Here is a 14,913-nt window from a genome sequence, read left to right on the forward strand (position 1 = left end):
AAGATACATCAAAACAATTTTATGCAAATCGTAATCAAATGAAGACAAAGTCACAATTACATTATGCAAAATACTTTTTAAATAACTGTCTTAGTTTATAAAATATACTCTAAGTTAAAACTGTCAAAGAAAACAAGGACAAAATAATGAAAGTGTTTATTCACTGGAAACCTAGGACAATTATATACATTTATATAATTGTGTGTATTTATCTAATTATGTATACACACACACTATATATGCACCTCACATGAGGATTTTAAAATAAATCAATAATATTTTCTCAGAACATAAACAAAAAACTGCAAAGTACTGAGAACAATATTTTAATACACCAGTTCTGTAATTAATAATAAAGCCATATAGAATATTAAAAAGAAAACAGAGGACATGAAAATACTGTAAAGCAGTTAGATATGTAACACATGCATAAAGACCACTCTACACAACAACAAAACTCAAAGTCTTGTCAAAAGCTCATAAAATATCGTCCTAAAAATAAACATTAGGCAAAAAAAAAATTGTAACAGAATTAAAAAAAAATGGAATGTTACAGAAAACCCTTCAAAGAATCAATCAACCCAGGAGCTGGTTTTTTGAAAAGAGTAACAAAATAGACCGCTAGTAAGACTAATAAAGAAGAAAAGAGAGAAGAATCAAATAGACCCAATAAAAAATGGCAAAGGGGATATCAACATCAAACCCGCAGAAATACAAACTACCATCAGAGAATACTATAAACACCTCTACGGAAATAAACTGGAAAACGTAGAAGAAATTGATAAATTCCTGGAAACATACACACCCCCAAGACTAAACGAGGAAGAAGTTGAATCTCTGAATAGACGAATAGCAGGTTCTGAAATTGAGGCAATAATTAATAGCTTACCAAACAAAAAAAGTCCAGGACCAGACGAATTCACAACCGAATTCTACCAGAGGTACAAAGAGGAGCTGGTACCATCCCTTCTGAAATTATTCGCATGAATAGAAAAAGAGGGACTCTTCCCTAACTCATTTTATGAGGCCAGCATCATCCTGATACCAAAGCCTGACAGAGGCACAACAAAAAAACAATATCTCTGATGAACATCGATGCAAACATCTTCAATAAAATGCTGGCAAACCAAATCCAGCAGCACATCAAAAAGCTTATCCACCACGATCAAGTCAGCTTCATCCCTGGGATGCAAGGCTGGTTCAACATACACAAATCAATAAACATAATTCAGCATATAAACAGAACCAACGACAAAAATCTCATGACTACCTCAATAGATGCAGAAAAGGCCTTCAACAAAACTCAACAGCCTTTCATGATAAAAACTGTAAATAAACTAGGTATTGATGGAGCATATCTGAAAATAATAAGAGCTATTTATGACAAACCCACAGCCAATATCATGCAGAATGGGCATAACCTGCACCATTCACTTTGACAACCAGCACAAGACAACGATGCCCTCTCTCACCACTCCCACTCAACATAGTATTGGAAATTCTGGCCAGGGCCATCAGGCAAGAGAAACAAACAAAGGATATTCGATTAGGAAAAAGAGGAAGCCAAATTGTCTCTGTGTGCAGATGACATGATTGTATATTTAGAAAACCCCATTGTCTCAGCCCAAAATCTCTTTAAGCTGATAAACAAATTCAGCAAAGTCTCAGGATACAAAATAATGTGCAAAAATCACAAGTATTTCTATACACCAATAACAGACAAACAGAGAGCCGAATCATCAGTGAACTCCCACTGAACAATTGCTACAAAGAGAATAAAATACCTAAGAATCCAACTTACAAGGGTTGTGAAGGATCTCTTCAAGGAGAACAACAAACCACTGCTCGATGAAATAAAAGCAGACACAAACAAATGGAAGAAAATTCCATGCTCCTGGAAAGGAAGAATCAATATCATGAAAATGGCCATACAGCCCAAGATAACTTATAGATTCAATGCTATCCCCATAAAGCTACCACTGACTTTCTTCACACAATTGGAAAAAACTACTATGAATTTCATATGGAACTAAAAAACAGTCTGCATAGGCAAGAAAATCTTAAGCAAAAAGAGAAAAGCTGGAGGTATCATGCTACCTGACTTCAATCTATACTACAGGTCTATAGTAACCAAAACAGCATGGTACTGGTACAAAAAACAGATATATAGACCAATGGAAAAAAAACAGAGACCTCAGAAATACCACCACACATCTACAATGATTGGATCTTTGACAAATGTGACAAAAACAGGCAATGGGGAAAGGATTCCGTATGTAATAAATGTTGCTGGAAAAAATGGTGAGCCATATGCAGAAAACTGAAGTGGGATTTCTTCTTTACACCCTATACAAAAATTGACTCAAGATGGATTAAAGACTTAAATGTAAGACCTAGAACCATAAAACCCTAAAAGAAAACCTAGGCAATACCATTCAGGACTTAGGCATGGGCAAAGACTTCATGACTAAAACACCAAAAACAATGACAACAAAAGCCAAGATAGACAAATGAAATCTAATTAAACTTAAAAGCTTCTACACAGCAAACGAAACTATCATGAGAGTGAACAGGCAACCTAGAGAATGGGAGAAAAATTTTGCAATCTACCCATCTGACAAAGGACTCACATCCAGAATCTACAAAGAACTTAAACAAATTTACAAGAAAAAAATGAGCAATCCCATCAAAAAGTGGGCAAAGGATAAGAACAGACATCTCTCAAAAGAAGACATTTATGTTACCAGCAGACATGAAAAATTGCTCATCGTCACTGGTAATGAGAGAAATGAAAATGAAAATCACAATGAGATACCATCTTAGGCCAGTTAGAATGAGGATCATTAAAATGTCAGGAAAAGGAAACAACAGATGCTGGAGAGGGTGTGGAAAAATAAAAATGCTTTTACACAGTGGGTAGGAGTGTAAATTAGTTCAACCACTGTGGAAGACAGTGTGGCAATTCCTCAAGTATCTACAACCAGAAATACCATTTGACCCAGCAATCCCATTACTGGGTATACATCCAAAGGATTATAAATCATGCTACTATGAAGACACATGCACAAGTATGTTTATTGTAGCACTGTTCACAATAGCAAAGCCTTGGAACCAACTCAAATGTCCATCAATGATAGACTGGATTAAGAAATTGTGGCACATATACACCATGGAATACTATGCAGCCTTATAAAAGGATGAGTTCATGTCATTAGCAGGGACATGGATGAAGCTGGAAACCATCATTCTCAGAAAATTATCACAAGGCCAGAAAAACAAACACTGCATGTTTTCACTCATAGGTGGGAGTTGAACAATGAGAACACATGGACACAGGGCAGGGAACATCAAATGTTAGTGCCTGTTTGGGGGTGGGGTGCTATGAAAGGGATAGAATTAGGAGAAACACTTAATGTAAATGATGAGTTGATGGGTGCAGCAAACCAACATGGCACATGTATACCTAAGTAACAAACCTGTACGTTCTGCACATGTACCCTAGAACTTAAATTATAATAAAAATTAAAGTGACAGACTATAATTTCTCACCAAAATGGATGAAAACTAGAAATCAATAACAGAAAAAAATTCATAAAATTCACAAATACCTGAAAATTAAACAATTTAGTCTTCAACATGCTTTTGTTCAAGAGTTAGAAAATTTAATATTTTCAACGTGTTTATAACGCCCAAAGTGAGCTACAGATTTAATACAATTCCTATGAAATTCTTAATATTATTTTTGACAGAAACAGAGAATGTGACTCCCCAGAGTATACGGAATTTCAGGGGACCACATAAAAAGAGTTGGAAGCATACAATTCCTGATTTCAAAACATGTTAGAAATTTACAGTAATCAAAATCGTTTGTTACTGGCAAAAAGACAGACAACTAGACTAATAAAAAAATCTTTGCCAATTCTGCAGACAGTGCCTGCATCATCCTGCAGACTGACAATGATCTTTTTGCTGCTGATGACTTTAAAGTGTAAGACAGAGCAGGCCATATTCCTGTTTGTGGAGAGAGACATTACTGATAACACCAGTGTCACTCAGCCTCTGCTGGAGACAGAGATGGAGGCCCTCAAGGAAGAGCTGCTCTTCATGAAGAACCATGAGGAGGAAGTTAAAGGTCTAAAATCCCTGATTTCCAGCTTTTGATTGACCATGGAGGTAGATGTCCCCAAGTCTCAGGACCTTGGCAAGATCATGGCAGGCATCCGGGCCCAATATGACGAGATGGCTGAGAACAACTGAGAGGAGCTGGACAAGTACTGGTACCAGCAGACTGAGGAGAGCATCACAGTAGTCAACAAGCAGTCCGCTGAGATCAGAGCTGCTGAGAGGATGCTCAGGGAGCTGAGATCTACAGTCCAGTCCTTGGATATAGACCTGGACTCAGTGACATATCTGAAGGCCAGCTTGGAGAGCAGCCTGAGGGAGGTAGATGCAGATGGAGCAGCTCAACACGATCCTGCTGCACCTGGAGTCAGAGCTGGCCCAAACACGGGAAGAGGGACACCAGGCCCAAGAGCACGAGTACCTGTGGAACATCAAGGTCGAGCTGGAGGCTGAGATTGCTACCTACTGCTGCCTGCTAGAAGATGGGGAGGACTTGAATCTCCTTGATGCTCTGGACAGCAGTAAATACCTTCAAGCCATCCAAAAGAAAAGCCCTCGCCGGATAGTGGACGGCAAAGTGGTGTCTGAGACCAACAACACAGACGTTTTGTGGTGCTGAGCCAGCAGAAGCAATGTCCCTTTGGGGAGCAGGAGGCCAGTAAAAAGTTCAGAGGTCAAAAAAATTACCTTCAAATCACAGAAGTGTTTTCTTCACACAAAAGTAATATAGATTCATTAATACATAGAAGTGTAAATTAGGACAATTTCCACAACTACTAACCAAGAGAGGATTAAAAAAATAATTGACCACCAAGTAATAAAACAAATACACAAGTCATAAAGTATGAGTAATGTTTATGCAGGCAAATGAACAGAGAATTATATCAGCAACAGACATAGTTGATTCATATTTGACTTATTTTCTACACTCCTTGAAACTGTACACAGTTGAATATAATCATACAAAATTATAATATATAGGCAGAATCTAAAAACTCAATTAAATGACGTAAGGCAGCCTTTCTAACAAGGAAATAAAAGAATATAAAATATTACAAAATAAAATTAAATAAACATTAACTTGTGAAATACCGAATAAACAAATCATACAACTGAAGAAGACCCTTTCTAGATAACTAGCATGTTCAACAATAACTGGGCACCGTAAAGAGCAGATTTTGAATTATTAGCATATGGTTAGAGTAACAAAATTGCACAATTATACATTATAATCTCCCATAAAGAGCATTTAGAAGAAAATTTTAATAAAGATTTCAACGATACTAGAGAAACTTTTTATTATGTTCTTAATATATTACTCCTCTTTTTATACAAATGGAAAGGCTATAATTTATTTTTTTATTTAATTTTTTGAGACGGAGTCTCGCTCTGTCACCCAGGCTGGAGTGTAGTGGCGAGACTTCGGCTCACTGCAACCTCCACCTCCCGGGTTCACGCCATTCTCCTGCCTCAGCCTCCCGAGTACCTAGGACTACAGGTGCCCACCACCACGCCCGGATAATTTTTTTGTATTTTTAGTAGAGATGGGGTTTCACTGTGTTAGCCAGGAAGGTCTTGATCTTCAGACCTCCTGATCCACCCGCCTCGGCCTCCCAACGTGCTGGAATTACAGGCTTGAGCCACCGCGCCTGGCTGGCTATATTTTTTGTATTTTTAGTAGAGAAGGGATTTCACCATGTTGGCCAGGCTGGTCTTGAACTCCTGACCTCGTGATCCACCCATCTCAATCTCTTAAAGTGCTGGGATTACAAGCATGAGACACCGCACTGGCCTATAATTTATTTTTTTAAAAACAAAGAAAAGACTTACATTTTTAAATACGGGAACAACATGAATATTGTAAACTATGCTGTGGAACACTACAATATAATAAGCAATTAGAAATAAATTATACTATCATTCAGATAAATGATGAGGAAAGTAAATGGAAACACTAATGATAAATTTTTCTATGCCGTGAACTTAGACACAAACTAAATCTTTTCTTAATGTGATGTGCATACTATCAAATTAACTTTTTATACAACACATAAATTCAAGTGTGCTATTCCGAAACCCCTGAAGCTAAAATTATAGGCTGATTTAACATACATAAAAACAAGGCAGGGAAAACGTACAGATCACAGTCCCAGTAAGCTTTATATAAGATTAATTAATAAAATAACTCATAAAGAAATAATGTAACAATTAAGAATTTGTTCTATTCCTGGCAAGTTTCTAAGTTTTTCTTTGGCATTAACGTCTTTAAAAATTCTTTGAGATGAGTAGATACAATAAACTATTTCACACGTGAGATGTTTGCCATAGAGAGTTTACATTTCTAAGTTGGTTTCTACTAAGGAAAAGAAAACTTTTTGACCTACATTACCAGAGATGAAAAAAAGAATAAAGTGAAATAGAAGATTCAACTTTATCATATGTACTTAAGTGCTTTGAGCTCTGATAAATTCTTTTTCCGGTTTTTTTGGCAGGATCACATTTGAAATCATAGGACTGAAAATTATGAAGCAGAAACATTTGTCCTAAGTGTTTCTGAAATATGTGAACCAAACCCCAACGTCTGCACTTTTACTCTCACAAACTTCTGACATGAGGCACAGATTTTTACAAAACAGCTTAACATAGAAGTCTCGCAAAATGTACAGGTTTCCCCAGATCCCAAAACAATAGAAAAGCACTGAGACCACAAGGCCTTCAAGGGAATAACAGAAAGAAGAGGAGAACTTTGGCTCTCACTGTGAATGCTCTGGAATGTTAGTGGAGGAGCAGGAGAAGCCTTAGAAGATTTAAGACCATAATAAGCATAGGGTAGGAAATTTCCCTCTGTGGCAGCAAAAGAAGTAAATCTAGAATTTTCCAGAACCAATTTCTTTGAAGCAGAACTTCCAACACCACATTTTTAAGGTTTTCTCCTTGGCCTTTGCACCTCTCATCTTTGTTATTTGTTCATTCTTGCCTATTGGGATGATGCCTATTATTCTCTCTCTTTTTACATTCCAAAGGTATTTCCTTTACTGTAGAATGGGGCATCCAAGGGAGACTACAGCCATGAGTTCTTAGTTTCTGTTTCTGGTTAAGCCAGTAAGGCCCTTTCCTCATCCCCCTTTGCCGCTTATCACTAGAGACGGAACCTAAAAACCGTTGCTGCAGGCTGCTAAAAACCTAAAACAAAACAGAGCCATAACAAAAACAAAACAAGGCGGGTTGGAAAAGCTTGCTGTACAAGGCAACCAGGTCTGGCTTATATTAACCACATCCCTTCTTCTTTCCCAGAACAGCAATTGGGCTCAAGAGAAAACGTCCAACTTTTAGTATCTTCCTCAGTATAGAAAGAGAACAGTGGAACATATGTTCAAAGGTTTGGCTTTTTGGGCTACTGCTGATGGCTAGATTCTGTCTCCCCCAACAGGGAGTGCTAAAGGAAATGGCAGAGTAATGAGAATGACAATTTATGACTGGTGAGAAGAGAAGTTGCATGCTTATCATAGCCTCAGAGAAACAAACACTGCAATCAACTGCGGAAGCAAAGGGCTACAGTGTCTGGAAAACAATGGGAAAAATATCTTTACCTTAAAAATACACACACAAAGCCAGAGAAGACACATTGAAGACCTGTTAATGAAACACCAGGATGTACAGCCTCACTGATTGTTGTATTATCTTGTAGTAAGAACGTTAGTACATACTACATTACACAGTTGTTTTATAAATTTCTGAATCTCATCAAAAGGTTGCAGGGCATACAGAAAAGGATGAAAACATGTTCCAATTGAAGAAATAAAATAAACCTACAAATATTGACTTTTAAAAATCTTTGTTGACTTTTAAAGGTCAAAATTTGTAGGTTTACTCTTTGTTGTTGTTGTTGTTTTCGCATTATATAATTTAAAAAATCAAAATAATTATCAAAGCTCCTTAATGACATGGACACTCCTCCGGTCCGCAGGGCCCCTGCAAGGGAGGAGACTCGACACCATGTGGGACACCCGGTGGACCCCCAACCCACGCCCAAGGCTCAGAGCAGGAGCAAGGACCTGGCTGCACCAGGCCGAAGCCGCCTCCACCCCCAGCAGTCGCGGACTCCAGGAGCTCCAGACCTGGGGTTGTGGTGAGATTCGTTGATTGACTGATCGGTGGTGGCTGAGTTGCAAGCAAATGGGTTTCATCACCTTAAATGGTTTTGAACCAATGAAGCTATATTCTCTTAAAAAGAAGGACAGCCCATCGTGTGAACTATAGAGCTTGTGGACAAATTTATATTGGGTTCTTAGTGGCATCATGCACACAGACTCCTGCGAGTTCCCCTAAGGTCTTAGAGGACTGCTTTGCCTTTTGATCTGAGAGTTGCAAAGTTCTGTAAAGAATGGCCCTTGTGGATAAGCGCTAAGTCAAGAGACAGCGACTGGACAGAATAGTGAAGGATTCGCCGCCAGACCATGAAAGACCCCCTAAGCCCCCACTCACTGGCGGCATTGCTGGTCGGCCATGACTGCACTGTGGACATGCCCATGCGGAAGGACCTGGCCACCGTGGCCTTCTGTGATGCAGTCCACGCAGGAGATCGACGAGAAAGTTCTAAACGGAGCCGTGGGGGCCATGACGTACCACACCATCACCTCAACAGGGAGGATCTGGCAAATTTCAAGGCTTTGAGAGTGATCGTGCAGGTGGGCTGTGGCTATGACAACGTGTACATCAAGGCTGCTGGTGAGCTCGGAATTGCTATGTGAAACATCCCGTCCGCAGCCATGGAAGATACAGCCGACTCCACCATCTGCCACATCCTCAACATGTACCGGAGGAACACATGGCTGTTCCAGGCACTGTGGGTAGGCAAGCGAGTTCAGAGCATGGAGCAGACCTGCGAGGTGGCCTCGGGAGTGGCCCTCATTCGTGGGAAGACGCTGGGCCTCATCGGCTAGGGTCGTACGCAGCAGGCTTTTGCAGTTCCAGCCACAGCCACAGCCACAGACTTTGGATTCAGCTTCATATTTTATTACCCCTACTTGCAGGATGGGATCGCGCAGTCCCTGGGCGTGCAGAGGGTCTACACCATGCAGAATTTGCTGTATCAGAGCGACTGCGTCTCCTTGCACTGCAGTCTCAACGAACATAAACACCACCTCATCAATGACTTCACCATAAAGCAGATGAGGCAGGGAGCATTCCTTGTGAACACAGCCCGTGGTGGCCTGGTGGATGAGAAAGCCTCAGCACAGGCCCTCAAGGAGGGCAGGATACGAGGGGCAGCCTTCGACGTGAATGAGTCGCACCCCTTTAGCTTTGCTCAGGGTCCCTTGAAAGATGCGCCCAATCTCATCTGCACTCCTCAAACTGCCTGCTACAGCCACCCAACTAGCCCTCAAACACGGAGACAATCGAAAGCACGCCAACGAGAAATAACAGATAATGCCGGAAGGTAATCATTCAGATACACTCGGGAACAAGAGACAGTGAAAAATAGATAAACTAAGAGAAAAAGAATGTGACGCTCTTTTTAGCTGATTCTGGACATATGTATCATTGATATTGCAGTGTTAAAACTACAAGAGCTAGAAAACTGAAGATGTCGTCTGCTTACGGAAGCTCTGAAAGACTAGGGTGTGATTTATTAACGACCAACTTCCGTTATTGTGTGTTAGGTTTTTCATCTGTGCGTCAAATCACAAAGAATAAATAGACCTTTTTCCTTTATCAGTCCCTTGGGCACAACAGGTCCAGAACACCCTGCTCAGAATGCTGCATCAAGACTTCAGACATCAAAATAAAAACCATGAGAAGGAAATCCCCATCCTGTGACTTGAGTCCCTTCAGTCTACAGGGACTGGTTACCGCTTTTTGATAATAGGAAGATTTTATTACTACAAAATGTGGAGTAAACTGTTTGCCTGTGTTAGACATCCGTACGCATAGGATTGAAGACAGTACCGGCTCCTGTACAGAGAAGCATCCCTCACATGTAAACTGCATACTGAGGGGGCAAATTGGTTGTAAGTTCAGTAAAAGCCTCCGATAATGCAAAAACAAAAAAAAGTATTAAGTTTCACAAGCTCTTTGTAATCAAGTATATTTTCTCAGTTTCAGATCCTCTGCTATTTTATTGAGTGGAAAGTCTTGCACTAAAAGGGTTCAAGAAAAATAATATTGCATTTCCTTATGTCACAGGAAACACTTTTAATGGTAACTTGCCAGATGATCTATGAACAAACCCACTTTCTTAAACACTAATAAAGTCTTCTTTTCTTCACGTTGTGTTTTATACAAGAATACTTCAGATGTATTGGATGTGACTGATTTTAACAAATTCTATTAGATTTGCATGAACTAGTTACATGTTCTATTCATAGTCTTTTGTGAATCATTGTCTTTTTGTTTAAATACATGGCCTATTTTGGTCCTTTGATTAGGCACATTCCCACTTTTGTAACAAAAGAAAAATTTTTAAATAGTCCCAAACAGAAAAATGATGGGTATCAGAAGTACGTTTTGTTTTAGTGTAGTGCGAGTTACCGTTACTGTAGTTGTTTATTGTAAAGATAGACATTTAGCATTCAGTGCAGTTTTCAATAAAATGTAATTAGAAGAAACTGCTTAATGAACAAAAACAGAACATAGACAAGAAAAGAATATTAGAAGTGATACATAAAGAAAATGAGATATCAATAAAAAGATTTTTAAAAACCAACAACAATCGTGAATCTGAAGAACATAAAAACTATATTAAAAATTTAATCAACAGTCACAAAGGGAGGGTAATAAAGCAGAAAAATTACAGAGTTGATGACATTGTAGTTATAAATATTGAGTGATGAAAACAAATTTTTTAAATAGAATGGAGAAAAAAATATGGGACCTACTGCACACCATCAAGTGGACCATTGTATTTATAAAAGGAGTCTTAGAAAAACAATATAGTAGAAAAGTAATAGATTATTTTTAAAAAGTAGCTGAGAAATCCCCAGATGACAAGGTAATTAAACAAGAAGTAATACTTCCAAACAAAAAACTTAAACTGGAATAATATCACTTCAGAAATAAAAAAACTAAGCCTTTCCAAAATAAATAAAAGTTGAGTCTGTTACTAACCACTAGAACAGTCCTAAAGGAAAGGTTAAAGAAACTCCATCACATCCAAAAATGAAATGATGCTGCACAGCATCATAAAAGCACTTGAAAATAGAAAACACTCCATTAAAGGTAAATATATAAACAGGTAAAGAAATCACTACTGTCATAATGATGGTGCACAAAACTTTCAAAATATTGCTATGGAATTTAAAAAATGAAGCAAAAATCTCCATAAATATGTGTTCATAGACAATAAGAAAAGATAATATCTGATGTTAATAACACAGTGGGGGTATGAAGAGGTACAACTTTGCATTCAGTTGAAATATAGTTGTTATATACTGTCATAACATTAAGATGATTTATGAAGTCTTTATTTCTCAAGATGATTACCAGAAAAACCTGTAGAATGTAAGCAAAAACAAATGAGAAAGAAATTGAATCATGTCACTACAAAATCAACAAACAAAAATAAAGCAGTAAGAGAAAAAATGATAAATAATACATCTACAAGAAACACAGAAGACAATTACAAATAATAAAGTAACTTCATTAACTGCAGTAATTACTTCAAATATAAAAAGTTAAATACCTTAAAGAAAATTAATAAATAATTTAATGGATTAAGAACAAAGAAGATCCAGCAATGTGTTCTCTACAAGAGTCAGTTCAGCTCTAAGGACTCAAATAAGTTGAAAGTAACAGTATAAAGAAAATATATTTTATGCAAAGAGTAGCTACATTTGGAGGGCCATGGTCATAATTATATTAAAGAAAATATATTTTAAATCAAAAATGTGAACAAGAGACAGATTGGTATTATATTTTTGTTTTTGTTTTTGTTTTTGGAGACAGAGTCTCATTCTGTCACCAGGCTGGAGTGCAGTGGCACGATCTCGGCTCACTACAACCTCCGCCTCCGTGATTCAAGCGATTCTCCTGCCTCAGCTCCCCGAGTAGCTGGACTACAGGCACGCGCCACCACACCCAGCTCACTTTTGAACTTTTTAGTAGGGATGGGGTTTCACCTTGTTGGCCAGGATGGTCTCGATCTCTGGACATCAAGATTCACCCGCCTCGGCCTCCCAAAGTGCTGGGACTACAGGCGTGAGCCACTGCGCCCGGCCGAGACAGATTGGTATTAAGTAATGGTGAAATGGATTAATTTTCGAGGAATCTATAACAATAATTTATAAATCATATATATATAAATTGAAAAATCTGCAAAAATATACCATTGGGATTTTGACAAAAATTACATTAAAATTTTATATTACTATAAGTAGCACTGATATCTTTCTTTCTTTTTTTTTTTTTTTTGGAGACACAGTTTCTGTCCCCGTGCTGGAGGGCAGTAGCACGATCTCGTGATCAGCTCACTTCAACCTCTTCCTCCCAGGTTCAACTGATTCTCGTCTTTCAAATATGTAAAACAAATATTGACAGAAGTCAAGCAAGAAACATATAGCAACACAACAATGGTGGACTTCAAGACTCCACTTTCAATAATGACTAGAATAGTCAGATGTAATAACAGTAAGAAAGCCAAACCTGAACGTTATAGACCTAACCAGCATTTACAGAACTCTCCAATTGAAAGGAGCAGAATCTGCAATATTCTCAATCACACATGGTATATTCTGTTAGGATACATGTCTTACTAAATTTAAGAAAACTGAAGTCATACAATGTAAATGAAACTAGAATTCAAAAGCAAGAAAATGTGGCAAATACGTAAATAGGAGGAAATTAAGCAAAATCTTTCATGTAGTCTTGCTCAAGTGTCAGGTGATTTAATATTGTTAAGATGTCACAGCCGGCGCGTGGCTCATGCCTGTAATCCCAGGACTTTGGGAGGCCAAAGTGGGTGGATCACTTGAGATCAGAAGTTTGAGACTAGCCTGGTGAATATGGCAAAACCCTATGTCTACTAAAAATACAAAAGTTAGCTAGACGTGATGGTGCATGACTGTAATCCCAGGTACTCTGGTGGCTGACACTGGAGAATTGCTTGAACCTGGGATGCGGAGCCTGCAGTGAACACAGCTCACACCCCTGCCCTTCAGCCTGAGTGACTCACTAAAACTCCATCTCCAAAAAAAAAAAAAAAAAAAAAGAATTTTTTCAGTACTACTCATCATGATATAAAAATGTAATGTAATTTTTGTCAAAATCCCAATGGTATGGTTTTTTTGCAGAATATTTGAGTATAATTCTAAAAGTTGTTTAGGAAGTGTGACTAGCCAAACACCCTTTAAAAAGGACAAAGAGTTATTACATTTTCTGATTTAAAATCATGATACAAAGCTACAAAAACAAAAACAATATGGTATTGCCACAAAAACAGATACATAGATGATGAAACAGAATAGAAATCCCAGAAATAAACCCTTGCATACATGATAAAATAATCTTCCATAAGATTTCCATGACTACACAATACAAAAATAAGGATATCTTTAACAAAGAATTTTCAAAATTGAATATTTACAGAGAAAAAAATAAAGTTGGATGCTTCCTTTGTATCATCTATAAAAAGAAAAGTTTTTTTAATGGATTCAATACTTAACATAAAAACTAATAAAATTGTTAGAAGTAAACATAGGTGAAAAGTTTATGATATAAGTCTTAAAACTCTTTCCTTAAGTTTGACATCAAATTCATAAGCAACAAGGAAAAGAACAACGACAAAAAAAGGGACTACTTTAAGCTTCAACTATTCTACACATCAAATAAAACATTTAGTGGCATACAAATGTCACCTAATAAGTGGGTGAAAGCTGGGCATGGTGGCCCATGCCTGTAATTCTAGAACTTTAGGAGGCCAAGGCAGAATGATCTGTTGAGGCCAAAAGTTGGAGACTACCCATGAAAACATAGCAAGACCCTGCCTTGTATAGGGTTATATATGTGCATACATACATACATATAAGAAAAAAGAGTAAAAATACTTTCTAATCATATATTTGGTCGGTGTTAATTTTCAAAATATACAAACTCCTAAAACTCAACAGCAAAAAATGTTAATAACTTGATTTAGAAAGGCAAATGTTTGAAATGACCTTTCTCCAAAGAAGACATAGAAATGACTAAGCATTTAAAAGGATACTCCACATCTCTCTTCTAGAAAAATGCAAAGCAAAGTCACAATAATCTATCACCTCAAACCTGTTTTTAAAATGGTACGAAAGCTCTTCAAAAAAATTAAAATGAGATTATTATATAATCCAGCAAACCCCATTCTGGCTGTGTATTTAAAATATACAACACATGATCTGGGAGGGATATTTGCACACCCAAATTTATTGCAGCATTACTAACACAAGCCAAAAGGCAGAAACAACCCAGATGTCCCTTGACCAATGAACAGATTAATAACAAGTGGCACATACACAAAGTGGAATATTATTCAGTCTTTAAAAAGTCATATTATGTGATAATTCTTCAGAATATCATGTTAACTGATATAAGACAGGAACAAAGTGACAGTCTATGATTCCATTCATAACCAGGTATCCTAAGTAGAAAAACTCATAGGAAAAAAAAGTTAGAATGGTGTTTGTCAAGGACTGAAGAGATGGTGAAATGAGCAGTTGTCTTAAAAGACATTTAATTTTAGTTTTGCAAGACATAGAAATACTACAGATCTTTTGCATAACTATGTGAATGTACTTAACACTAACCAAATATATACTTAAAAAG

General features: G+C 37.5%; 2 pseudogenes; both read left to right on the forward strand.

Annotated features, from left to right (window-relative positions):
• The first annotated feature begins 4,167 nt into the window (after nt 1–4,167).
• Nucleotides 4,168–4,741, forward strand: LOC129026154 (keratin, type I cytoskeletal 18-like; annotated as a pseudogene).
• A 3,765-nt stretch (nt 4,742–8,506) lies between these two features.
• LOC129026158 (C-terminal-binding protein 2-like) lies at nt 8,507–10,184 on the forward strand (annotated as a pseudogene).
• Nucleotides 10,185–14,913: the final 4,729 nt, after the last annotated feature.

The sequence above is a fragment of the Pongo pygmaeus genome, chromosome 17 (genome assembly GCF_028885625.2).
Source record: "Pongo pygmaeus isolate AG05252 chromosome 17, NHGRI_mPonPyg2-v2.0_pri, whole genome shotgun sequence".
Taxonomy (NCBI): Eukaryota; Metazoa; Chordata; class Mammalia; order Primates; family Hominidae; genus Pongo; species Pongo pygmaeus.